The sequence below is a fragment of the Pelecanus crispus genome, chromosome 8 (genome assembly GCF_030463565.1).
Source record: "Pelecanus crispus isolate bPelCri1 chromosome 8, bPelCri1.pri, whole genome shotgun sequence".
Taxonomy (NCBI): domain Eukaryota; kingdom Metazoa; phylum Chordata; class Aves; order Pelecaniformes; family Pelecanidae; genus Pelecanus; species Pelecanus crispus.
This window is the reverse complement of record NC_134650.1, coordinates 6206341-6220018: the sequence shown is the minus strand read 5'-3', so window position 1 is coordinate 6220018 and position 13678 is coordinate 6206341.

Genomic DNA, 13678 nt, shown 5'->3' with positions numbered 1-13678 from the left:
TAATTCTTGTTTAGAGTTAACTACTGCACAATTTCTTATCTCGGTCCAACTCATAAGCTATTCTAAATACTGGCATGTATACCACAACGTTCCTTACCACATTTTCCTTTATGCAGAATACTTAGCACTTTTCTGTTGTTTTGTGGGTGAAAACATGAAGTCACCACACAAAACATTCTTGTCTTTCTTAGCCTAAAGCTTAGGAGTAAGAGATAAGCTAGCTATTTTAAATGAAGTTTGGACATGAGCTCACTTTCAGCATTCCCTGCTATGGATCTGAATGAGAGCTTGACAAGAGATGTCAGTATCTAAATCCAAAAGTCTTTGCCTTCCTAAAAAACAATTTCTAGATGTTTAAATGCTTCCTAATATTACAGTTGCTAAACTAACTGAAGTTCGGGACATTACAGAACTCGTTCACGCAGCTCATGCTCTACCCATCTAGCCACATCCTGATAGAAGCAACCAGACTATTCATAGATTGTTTTTACTTTGAATTAAACCAACAAGCCTGAGAATGTTGTTCCACAACCACATTCTTGCACAGCAAAGCCAACTCGAGATTTCTTTCCTGTCCCCACGTTCCACTTCATCACCTCCGTCTGTTGTGTTGACAAAGCTGTTTGTGAGACAATGCTGAAAACCAATAATGACATCCAGCTAAGAAAGTGGGGTTTATTGTTAGTGGGGTTAGAAAAAAAAAAAGTAACACCACTCCAACGATGGTTGTACTGATGCAGATTACGTGGAGTTAATGAGCAACCAAAGTAGCAGCTTTCCAAGTTCTGCCACTGGAAAAAAGTCAGGACATACTATACCAGAAGAAACCATGGGGTGATCTAGCCCGTTGCTCCCTACACAGAAAGCATCGATGCTGTGACTGACAATTACTGTACGATCAGTTCTCAAATCTCCAGAGGTGGATCTTTCACGATGTTCCTCAGCAAAGCAAAGATTCCTTCTTAGTTTTAATTATTCTTCACACAGATCACTTGTTCCTAAAATCTCCTGAAAGTACTCTACAGATGAATTGTGATTGAGGCAGCACTGAAACTCCTCTATCTTAGTCCACAGGACCTTTGCTTTGGCAGACAAAGCTCTTCTGGTTGGTGGACAACTGTTAAAACTTCTTTAAAAGAATATGAAAAAGTGTTAACGGTCAGAGTTTGGCATAAAATATCTTAATACTTTTTCTTATTTAGCCATTACAATGCTGTCTCCTTGTTCTGATAGGCGATATATATCAGATGGTGCACACTCAAACCTAGTTGTGTTTTAGTTTAGTTTCAAGCCTATCTGTCTTTGTAGGTGTGGGTTCAATGGGGGTTTTGTTCCAAAAAGTACATGAGAGGATCTGTCTCTGAAGCACAGTCAGTGCCTGAAGTTTTTTTTCGGATCCCTGACTCTGCAAAGAGAGATACTTTTTGTGGCGCACCATTTAAGTCAGATCAACTTGCAGGATCCACGCCTCACTCATCAGTATACTCCAAAACAGCTCAAGCAGTAAGATTATTTGTAATATGCAGTATACTAAATTATGGTATACTTCATGGTCTCCTAACTATGGCAAGATGCTGTACCCTAATGACATTAGCTATCACTCGGGTTGCTTCAGCATGTTCTAGAAACCCTCCGTCTTCAGACTGAAACCGCTGCCTTGCTAAGGAACGGGGGGTTTCAAAGCACTGAAGGAGGCCTTGGAGATACTGGTATTATAAAATGGTACAACATCTTTGAGAGGCTTAATGTAGGAAACCGCTTAACTTGCAAAATAAAGGTTGCATATCAGGAACATGATCTAAGATACATGAGAGAGTCATCAAAACATCCAGGCTGTGATCACAACATCTAGATTGCTGCCTCCATAACGCACCTAATGGCTTTCCCAGTCAAAAAAAAAAAAAACCAAAACCAAACTCTTCCTGCAGAGCTCCATTATAGCATAAATCGGAATACTAACAGCAAGTATTTTAGTTCTAAAGTAAACAACTATGTATATATTTTCTGCTCCTAGTCCCTCCTTGATTAAAAAAAGCCCTCTGAGGCATTAACAAAAGGATTCATGTCGAGTCTTACAAAAGAGAAAATTGAGTTGTTGCCAATTTTATTTATTTTTTTTAAATAAGCACCATCTTAGAAGTGTAATTAGTTGCTCAAAAGTACACGTTAAGCATTTAAACAGCTTTTTCTAGGGGACCTGCCTAAGCATTTGTAAACTCTCTAAAGCTGCAGAAATCACTCAATGTAGAAGTCATGAGTGCAGGTCCCCAAGCTTCCCTGTTGAGTGGACTTCTACAACTCAATTTCAGTGTAGGAACATAAATTATGTCACTTAATACAATGCTAATAATCTTGCAGGAAATTGTACAATAATCACACTTCCAAATGTGAAGCACCAACACTGAAGAGGGAATACAAAACAGATGAAACCCTGCAGTGACTCAGTTTGAGCAATTCATGTACAAAGCTTTCAGAATTACACCATGAAGAAGTCTAAATTTAGACTGGATTCAGTAATGTCAGTAAAGCATTTTGACACTGAAACCAGTGTGTAAAATCTCAACATATGGATTAAAAAAACCCAGACACATTGTATGCAACAGGGCAAGGGCCAACCTCTGCCTCACTCAACCCAGACTAAAATCTAGAGGTAGGGTCTGTTGAGATTGTTCTTGTGGGGTTTTAAGGTCAGCGGTAGTTTTTCAAGCTCATCATACACAAATGTAACCTCTGAATACCATACATTTCTCCTAGGAAAAAAAAAAACCAAACAAACAAAAAAAACCCCTATGGGAATAAGTGACAATTCTAGTATAGTCTTTCAATTCTGAAGATTGAAAGGCATCTTCATTCATAAAGATACCATCTGTGTCTAATTTTCACTTAATGTGGCTCCACTTGGGCCAGGGATGTAGTGTTACTAACTGCACACAGGCACGTGTGCAGCCAAAATTACATGACAAAACCAGAGAATATTTAAACCTCACTATTCTGTTAGCAAACAGAACCAGGGCCTCTGCAGCAGGGACTGCCTGCTGTAGCAGGTGCTGCACAACTGGAAGGAGGAATTCTGGTTCACCACCCGGCTTCCTAGGCATAGTGGTAATCCAAATCATAAGACACACGGCACTACAAAAATAAATACTTAGCTTTTTGGCAATAGATTAACAGGACCATTTTTATTTACACTGCCATGCTTTAAAAAAAAAAAATAGATGCTTTCATTCATCTGTTGGGAAAGAATTTTTAGTTTGCTCAATCTTGGGAGCATTCGACCCCATTTTAGAGAGTGGTTTCCATCATGAACGTTGCACTTGCTTAGAAGAATGTCTTCCTGACATCTAGTACAGCCTAATCTTAATGATTTTTACCTTGAAAGGTATGATGCTCATTCAATTTGTGACCCTTTGTAACATGTTTTCAAGTCTTCATATATAAAATGTCAAAAGTATTTACCTGCCCATGCAGTATTACAGTGTCATCTATCTTTATATTTCAGTTCTTCCTCTAAAATTCAAGCAAAGTAAACAGCCTGAACACATCAAGACTGTACTCAGAGTTCAACTTCAAATGCAAACAGAAAAGAGATGCATGGTAGTATCCTTTTTATAAATGGACTGATCCAAGTGATTCAGGTGAAAAGTGAATAAAGAGTTAATCCAAATGCGAAGGGCTCCATTTGAGTAATAGCATGAATAAACCCCCACAGAAGGCTTCATTGCTAGCAGCAAACTCCACAGAGTCCAGATGAACCAGCAGGAAGAACAGAGGGCGGATAATCCTGTAAAATTACCCCAGTGGAAATGTTGATAAATTCCCAATTACGAGACCTGCTCTAGAATGAAAAAAAATGCGAGATACAATACAATTACCAGCCAACACTTGCACATCTTTGTATTTAAGCCAGACAAATACCACAGGTATTTCTTAATCCCTTGAATTTTGAACTAGTTACCCATTGTGGCGAAATCTAGATTAAAGAAGTAAGCTTCAGAAATCAAACGAAAAGCCAGATCTGCAACTCTAGTTACAAAGCAAATACCCGTCTGTGAAGCGATATTTTCAGTAATACAATTTGCTATGCATATGTGGAAGTACAGGTATCGGTATTAAAAAAAAACCCAAACAAACCAACCCCCTGTTTTACTGTATTTGTTCTGAATATATTTCTTGCGTCACAGAAAGTAGGTTTCTCAGGAATTTTTGATTTTTGCAGGAAAACTGCTGGTAAAATACGTGTTCGTGATATGTACGTATATGAAGGTAGAGGCAGGTGCATAGATACGTACTCTTCTAAAGCCCTGCCTGATCTCAGGCTTAAAATTCCCTGCAAACCGAGCGGAGGGGAGCCGCCGGGCAGGCATGATGGCAGATGAGGGCCGCAGGCGCTCCTGCCCCACGCCGCCACGCAGAGGGCTGCCACGGCGCCGGCCTTTCGCACCCAGCCCCGGTTTTCACTCCCCGTACACCTGCCCGAGTCGAACAAACGCACCAAAAATCCCCTAATGAGCTCAATTAAAGAGTAATTGCCGCTCAGGCGCCCGAACACGCCGAGCCCCCCCGGCCGCCCCCCCCGCGGCGCGGCCCCAATTCCCCTCTGTTTATCCCTGCATGCGCCCGTCCCGCCGCCTCACGTGCCAGCCCTCGGCCCGCCTCCCGCGCTCCCCCATTGGCCGGCGGGGCTGGCAATCACGCCCCGCGCCTGCCTGGCCGTTTCCCTCCGCCGGAACGAGCAGGGGCCGCTGCGGGCCCCGGCCAGGCCTCGGCCCCCGCTGCCGGCGGCTGCCGGCAGCTCCCTCCGGAGCGGGGAGAGGCTGCTCCGCTGACAGCGCGGCGCCGCCGCCGGTCCTCGCTGTGCTCTCGGTGAGGCAGCTCGGCCCCCGGGGAGGCAGAGGCGCGGGGAAGCCGTGCGCTGAGGGTGGACGGGCAATTACCAGATTGATGTCATTTCCCTCTGCCTTTGTTTAATTATTTTAAACTCAATTGCACCGTCAGGGAAAAAAAACAAACAAACAAACAAGAAAAACTTCAGGCTTCCAGATGCCATTATAATAATTTCTCTTAATTGCCTTCCCGATGCGAGTTAAGCCCGGGCTCCCTGCGAGGCGCCGCCCGGCCCGGCTCCCTCCCGCACGCCGCCCGGGTGTCCCCGGGCCCGGGCTGCGCGGCGGCCGGGCCGCTTCCCGGCGGCGGAGCCCCCCGCTCCCCGCCGCTCCCCGCTTCGACACCAGGCACTTCCCACCCGCTTCCCGGGGCGCGGAGCCTGCCCCGGGCGGCCCCGCAGCACCGACGGCCCGGGGCCCAGCGCTTCCTCCAGCGCCGCCCCCGCCCCCTCCCCGGGCCCCCTCACGCCCAGGGGGGCCTCGCCCCCCCCCGTGACACCCCCAAACGGCGCAGCGCGGGGGGAGCCCCCCCTCGCCAAACTCTGAGGGAGGCCCCCCCCGCCGCGATAACGCCGCTCCCCTCCCCCACAGCAGCACCACCCCCCCGCGAAGTCCTGCCCCCCCCCCCCCCCCAGCGACCCCTCCACCCCCCCGCGGCGGGGCCGCCCCTACCTGTGGCTGCAGCATCCCCGTCCCCCCGCCGCCCTCGCTCCGCCGCCTGCCTGGCTCTTTGTTTCCTGCCGCGGGCCGGACGGGAGAGCCGCTCCCCCCCGCCTCCTCCTCACACTCATTGAAAGCAAACAAGCATCATGGCGGCGCTGGCGGCGGCGGCTGCGGGCGGGCCGGCCCTCCTCCTCCTCCTCCTCCTCCTCCTCCTCCTCCTCCTCCTCCTCCTCCTCGCCCTCCGCCCCGCCTGCCCAGGCCGCCCGCACTCCGCGCACGCTCCGCGGCCGCGGGGGCAACGCGGGGCGGGGGGGGGAGGCCGGGGCGAGCTGGGGGGGTACCGCGGGTGGGGGGGCGGAGGGGGCTGCGGCGGAGCTGGGGAAGGGGCAGGGCGGGCCGTGGGGCTGGTGAAAGGTGGGGGAAGGCGGTCGGAGGGAAGTTTTGGGGGACCTCCGTAGGAATCGGGGGGGGGTCGGCGGGCGAGGAGGGAAGGGGGAGGCAGAAGAGTGGGTGAAGGTAACGTGTCGGCTGTATCGTAAACGGCGAAACCGGTGTACGTGGTATATCGCAGGGAAACGCTTTCTGGCAGGACTCAAGGAAGCCTAATGAAAATACCCACTTGTTTGAAAAAGAACTTTTAAATTCTCCTGCAAAAGTCCGAATCCGCGACTCAAACTTGCAGTAGATGTGCTCAGACAAAATGCGGATGGCGTGCTGAACGCTTTTTAGGAAAGAGGAGATCCGTGATACGTTTGTGTCTTTAACAGCACAGTAGTGCCCCACATCCTTTGCTGTGACATCTGCACGAACAGTGTTTACCATGAAATGGCCACCAGAATTGCCATCAGCACCTTTGTGAAACTCGGGTTGCAGCTTGCATCATTTTCTCCCTTGAACCAATTAATGGATGTGTACCAATAAAGGACGTTAAGTGTTGTCACTATTGCTCCTGTGCAACAAGACTTTACAGTAGGATGAGAGATGCTAGGTGAAGTGATGGTGGGGAAGCGCTATCCGTGGTGTAGTACTGGCCAAAATGGTAAATAATGCCTTCCAAATGAAGGATTTCCTCAGATTTTCATAAAGTTAAAATGTTCAAGCATTGGTGATGCAGCAGCAAATGTGTGCTTGGTATGCACCACCTCATCAACAGGAATAGTAAAGAAGAAAACATTATCCCAGATACACAACCCGATGTCTGAACTGGGAAAGCTAAAAAAGAATTGAAGCCTCATCTGTTTAGGTATAGCTAGATATGTAGCTGTAAATAACTAGCACTCACGCTGTTGTGCAACAAGGCATTCTCTTTTAACGTAACTTAAAGGAGGACGGTATCTGGTCATGCTTCTGAGGAACACCACCAACGACTGTGAAGAGCAGTGCTTTGAAAAAGATGACTCTGGCACGCTGCGTACCAAACCTGATGGCAGAACGTCCTCCGTTGAAAGGCTGAGCCCTTAGGTACTTTGTTGGAAATAATCCTGCTATACTTCAGATTTCTGTTCAGCCTTATCGTCTCACGTATCTGAAATGCTCTCGGATGATAAACTGTCTCCGCGCCGCATGGCACAGTCCTGTGCTAGAGACATCTGAGCTAGCTCCGTTAAGGGATGCGGGACAGGCTCTGGCAGAAGTGCCATATCTGCTTCCCGGGCTCGGCTGGCTCTGGAGAGGTGACAGTCGTTCAGAACTAACTCGAGTAGCTCTACATGTCGTTCTCTTGTGCTGCATTGCCTTTTCTTTCCGATAACCAGCTGTCCCGCACATTCTTCAGTTAATACTTACTAGGTCAGATATGGCCTCAATAGACTATATCATTTTGCCCAGAGCTAATTCTCCAAAAGCAGTAGGAAAGTCTTTGAATACGTTGCAGGATTTTCCAGGAATTGCTACTCAGCAAAGAAAATTCAGCTGATCGTAAGTCTCTTGAAAAATGCTTGCAGGGAAACTTCATTCCTCAGGGATGGATGCTGGGGTAATATTACAGTGGACTTGGAAAGGTCTACTGGCAAGGGCCTTCATCACTACAAGCGGAGAACAAATGGCAGAAAATACTAGTAATTCTCAAATAGCTGAGATAAACAAAAAGAGCGTTAGAGGGAATAAGTTAAAAGCAATTAAAAATAATTCAGTATTATTGTCCATTATATAAACTAACTGGAGATCCCAGCAATTTGGCAGATTTCAAGTTAATTAACTTTCTGATAGCTTTATGGGCTATTTATAAAAAAAAACCCAATATTTGAGGAGTCCAAAGTTATGGCCTTTTATGTCAACAGTGTGCCTTTGAACTGCCAGCTTGCCTGTGTGGTTTGAAATGACAGAATGGAGTAAAAACAGGTATGTGGTGGTTTTTTTAGAAACTGTTATGCTCCACTGAATTTCCTGTGCAGAAGCACTGTTGCTTATCTGTACGTATGATTAACTTTTGCTCCCTGTAAGTGTTATCAGACCTGTAACCAGGCAAATGCTGGAGCAGATGGCCAGTGCCAGTATCGGTGTTTCTGGTCTGGGTGCTTAATGAGATCTGAGAGTGTAATACGAGCCTCTTTCATTTTGTCTGTCTCGCATGGCAGATACACTTCGTGCAAGTGCATTTGTTGCTCAAGGTCACAGATTCATCAATCAAAGAGCCCTTCCCATTAATTTTTTGCCCGCCCATGAGAGTTTCCATGCATCTCCGGAGCTGGTGTGTCACATGGAGTGTCGTCGTCCTGAGTTCGGGACAGTACTGCTGTTAAAGACAATCAGAGGAGAAATTAGTCCCCTTTTTAACACAATGTTAAATTTACCATACTCTGAGCTTAAGTTTTCATTCATTAGCCCTAAAGCAAAAATGCCTTTTTTGTGCTGTGGAATAAGGCTTCAGTTGGGCCAAACCTTGCTTGTGACACACAACCACATGTCCCGCAAAACGAAGGTGAATGTCCTACAACCTTTCTGACCTTATACCCAGAGCCAGAAATATTTGCTGTGAGTAGTTTAAAAACTCTTAGCAGCCCTGTCATCTCCCCTCTTCATGCACGCATCCAAGGCAGGAGCTGGGGAGTGTGGGAGGACTTGGGGAGTGTTACTTGGTCCATCTTACCAACACTTGCAGCTGTTTTGAGGTCTTGTTGCCTCCATGCACTGACAGAGGGATGTGAAACTTGTGGTAGAGAGTTGTCTTTGTGGTTGAGCTATGGTACTTTTTGCTTTGTTTAAATCGCCAAATTTGGTGAAGCTATGCTCTTTTGAAATATCTATATACTTGTACAGTAGAGGCTTGTTTGACTTCTAAATTCTTTGTAGTACATCCTTCAGCCTGCATGGCTCATACATGATGGGTGAGCTGAAGAGACATCACCCCATCCTGAGAGAGCAGGTACAGAGCTGTCATGGCTTGTGAAAGCTCTTGTGTCTGGGGTTACAGAAGAGGTGAGCAAGGAAAGGCTCAGGGCTCTTTGCTCCCCCGCTTTCTGTGCCCAGGAAATGTGAAAAGAAACCCAATGTAACTGGAGGCAAGAAAAGAAGCAGGGGAGGAGAGCAGACTTATGGCAAAGCAGGGGAGATAATGAGGAGGAAAGAAGGGAGTAACTGGGAGGAAGAGAGGGATTCCAAATAGGAGGGCAGAGCTTAATTATGGTCTACATTTTCAATATATCCAGGTAGGGAGACAGGAATCTGAACTGCAGGATAGCTTCCATGGCTACTGAGATCAGTGGGATCACTTCTCTGAACATGGGACATTCCTAAAATGACAGGTACTCTGAAAAATGAGGACTTGGAGCACTCATATCGTACATGTAAAATCATTGCATGCTTAATGATTTCAGCCTGAAGTTTTATGGCCTGTTCTCCATCTACCGAGTGAATGTAAGAGCATCTTCTGTCACAGTTGGGTAGTAAAGATAAATCTTTGATGTTCATTGAGCATTAAAACTACAGTGAAAGCCCCATACAAAAAGCATTGAGGCAATTAATATTCCTGCTTTCCTCTGCATGGAATGGAGTTCCAGTTCCTTCTGGTTTCCAGAAGACTTGTATACAAAAAGATAATTGAAAACTCCCCTTATGCATGTCCACAACAGAGCTGAATTAAGGAATTTTAATCCTGGGGTGGCACAATTTGTAGGTAAGGGCTTTGCAGCCTTAGCATTACTTTAATATGCATTGTTACACAAAAATGGTCTAAGTACTTAAAAAGAAGTTGAGTATGATCTTTCTTTCTAGACATATCTGCATTTACTATGAAGACTTCCACAGTGAGAGAAGAATTTTTAACTCCTTCTTGCCAGTTACGGATACTAATACTTAGCTCTGCCACCCCCTGAGATGCTTATGCCATGTTTAGATGACTGTTATAAATACTTCGATATTTGATCTCTTATCAGGAGTGTAACAGTTTAAAATGCGTGCTGAACCTTGTCCTCTACCTTAAGCTTGCAGGTCTATGGAGCATTTAGACAGTATTATTTTCTAGTGTGTGCATTTGTGCTATGCTCTAGTAGTAAAGTAACATCTAAGAATACCATAATTCTTACTTGTCCTAATCAAATATTAAGATCTGGAGACTGTTAAGAAGCTGGAATTATGAACCATGATGTTGTTTTTCTCATTGTCGTTTTTTAGGTACAGGCTAATTCTTACAAATTTTTGTCTCTAGAATCACCTCTCCAACTCTTGTTTACCTTTCTCCAAGAAGATGACCATCTTTTTGTATGAAAACTAAGTTAATGATATGAAAGAAAAAGTAAAAGGTATGACCTGCATGCATTCATTACACGGGCAGAGCTCCTGGTTGCATTCAAAACACCGCAAAAGGAGCACAAGGCTTTGCCTTTCACGGAAAGAGCTTTTACGTATATAAGCGAATAGTGACAATTGCTATGAAATACTTGAATGCCCAGTTATGGAGTCATGACTGAGAGGTTAAATGCCACATAATGGCGTTATTGATGTAAGATGGAAGGATTCTTGTTAGTGGAAAGCCAGCCACTCAAACTACCTGTCCAGCTTTTTGGTCCTTTCTACCATATCCTCTTCTCTTTGTACCCCTTTTGGCGGGATTTTTCCCTTCTTCTGTCAGCATCTTATTTTTCATCTTTATTCATTGTTGCTTTCTACGCTTTTCTCTAGCAACAGCAACATATTTACTTGCAAGCTGATCCCATCTGTGCTCTTGCACTGTAAAGCTTCCCCCTGCCGTGGCACTGCACGTCTGATTTAGTTTCGTATGACTGCTAGGAAGCCTCAGTCTTCAGGAGCGCCAGGATTTCACACCGCGGATCAGACAGGAAGGATACTGCCACTTGGGCATGGTTTTAAAAAAAAAGAGGGTGTGCAGTTTTTCTTGTGTAAGAAAATGCAATAATACTACAATCATTTGACGCCTGATAGTTCACTGAAATGGAAGACTGCTGAACTTTTAACTTAATTGGGTCTCTTACGCTTGCATGGTTTCCTACTCATGAACCAGAATATATGGGGACTATAACTCAAATATACACTAAGCTGTCCCTGCTGCAGTCTCATGCCTTGCAAATGAAGTCGGATCAGGGCTCAAAAGAGATAACTAAGGAGACCTACGTCCTGGAGGAAGTTACCATGAATTAAAAAATTATGGTTTCTCTCTTAATAAAAAATGAACTAATGCTCCAGTGTGACACTATGGAACTCTTCAGCTTATAAAGGTACTGTCTTTCAGGAAATATATATGTTAATCCAGCTGTCATACATAAATTCTCATTTGGGGCCTGATCTAATTCCCCCTGAAGTAGAGATGGACTCAATCTACTTAAATTTCTCCATGCAGTTTCACGGCTTTCCACTATCTTCATCTGTTGTATCACATTACTGTGTGTGGGTAGAGTTGCCACATTCCACCCATGACACAACTGTTTCAGTGGCAAGTGAAGTGATATGTGCATATGGTATATGCAGTCTTTACACAAACCGTATGCTTTCAGACAGCTATCTGTGTAATTGAGGGAAGTTATGGAGGCTTCTTGAACATAAAGTTCATTTGCTACATTATTAGAAGACTGCAAACTTTGTTATCATTACCGTGACCTTACTTTTGATATTTGAGAGACGAAATGAGTGATTTATTGTTTACTTTTTGTAAATTAGTAACTCAGTTTAATTACTTTGAATAACAATAAAATGGTTGCAGAAGCTTTTAGGATCAATCTCTATATATAATTTTCTTATTTCTTTCATCAAACCTTAGGCACAAATTGTACTTACATAACAGTAAGTGACTTCATACAATTTCCAATTACAGTTACGCATAGTCTTACTTTTGCTACCTGTTACACATTTCTAAGATGTTAAATGTCCTCATTGCTGAATCTTTTGTATAGGAGATCATTATTTATCTGAAGAGTTTTGGCTAAGGACAGTGTCTAGTGGGGAAAAAAACCCTCCGCTGAATTTATAAAGTACACTTTAATCATAAGGCTATTATAGATGCTAATATTCTCTTTTTTTCATTGGTAGTTACAAAAAAAATACAAAATGACTGAATAAATTTAGCTAGTAAGTGCAGATATTTCTATATTATCTGAATAGCCAAATACTTTCCTTAGGATACCAGGTTTGCAGAGAGGGGGGACAACATACTATTGGGCAAAACACCAACACAGCCAAAATAATTAAATACTAAAACTCGGCAGCTTCTCATGGAGCTACACATTAGATCGCTTCTCCGCTGCAGAGCTGGGTCCATTGCTCTGGGACACCCTGGGGTAGGACTCACCTAAATAAGGTGGACATATATTCCCCATGTCTGTGAGCTCACCGTAGGCTGCCCCTATAGTCAGTGGAGGCTACAGTACGCATCCTTGTCTCTGTACTTTCTTTTTGAAGGCTTTGAAGGCAGGCATTGATGCTGAGATTATAAACTGGAAGAGGTTTTTCTCCACGTGCTGGGAGACCTCAGTAAGCTGAGCGAGCGCAGGGTATTCATTGCTGCAAAGGGGAGGGGGCTGAATCAGTGCCTGTAGCCATGCTGGCTAAAAGGCTGCACAACAAAACAGCATTTACTCAGAAAAAGATGAAAATCATTGCTTGCTTCTCAGGTGATCACTGCAGGTGACAGGAAGAAAATTTGTCCAATATTTACAGCTGGTGATTGGTGTGGTGCATTAAGGGTTTTTCCACTCCTTCCAAAATATTAGGCGCTTTGAATAAAACCCTTCAGTCAGGGTGAAATGCCAGGTTGAGTGAGCCACCGATCTGACCTCCCGTTGTTTCCTCTGCGTCCAGAAATGTTGGGCTGCAAGATTAAAAACAGGACAAAAATTGTATGATAAAAATCAAAATGTTTGAGCCTAATGCAACAGCCTCAGGCTAAATCATGTTTCCAAAAGTGTGCCTTTCAATATCAAGCCTACTCCTGAGGAACTGGCAAATGCTCAACGAGCACAACACGCAGACAACTGGCAGCTTGAGTCATTTTTGCATGTGATTGTTGAATATGACAGATTGAGAATAGCAAGGAGTATGAGTTCACGCTATGAGAGTGAAGTAACCCAGCATCCGCTCGCTGGCTCAAGCCTATGGATAGATGTGGAGTGCTGTGGAAGAGAAATGCCGTCAAGGTTTTGAAAAAAAGGGGTTTAGCACACGTTATTTTCTTCCTTTGCTCATTTTTATTTCACCGTAGATTGTTTCTTTCTTCTCTTTATGGCAGATGGAAAGTAAGAGAAGAGCCCTTGAAACTTAAAGCCTGGATTGCCACTAACTTATTCCCCTTTTTGCTTTTTCTCTGAATACCTTTTACCTTTCTACTTTACACCAATGCTGGATGGGCCTTTTTATTCCTTGGTAGTTACTGCTCCAACACATTGGCTGAACAGAAACGGTTTCAGATAAAACTGGGATAAATGTGCTCATAGAAATGACCGCTTCCAAACCAACCTAGTGGAGGTTTGCTTTCAGAGCAAACTGCAAGAGGCTTGCGAAGGCCAGGGAAATTACTGACGAAGTCTCTGCTGCGCTCAAGCCTTCTGTTGCAGTTGATCAAAATATTATATCCAATTAATTTATTAATTAAATTTAGCTATACTTTCTTTTCATACATGTGCTTGGAAAAGGTAACATCCTTCCCAATTTCTTGCTTTTAAATGTTCAGCGTGTGATCTCTGCCA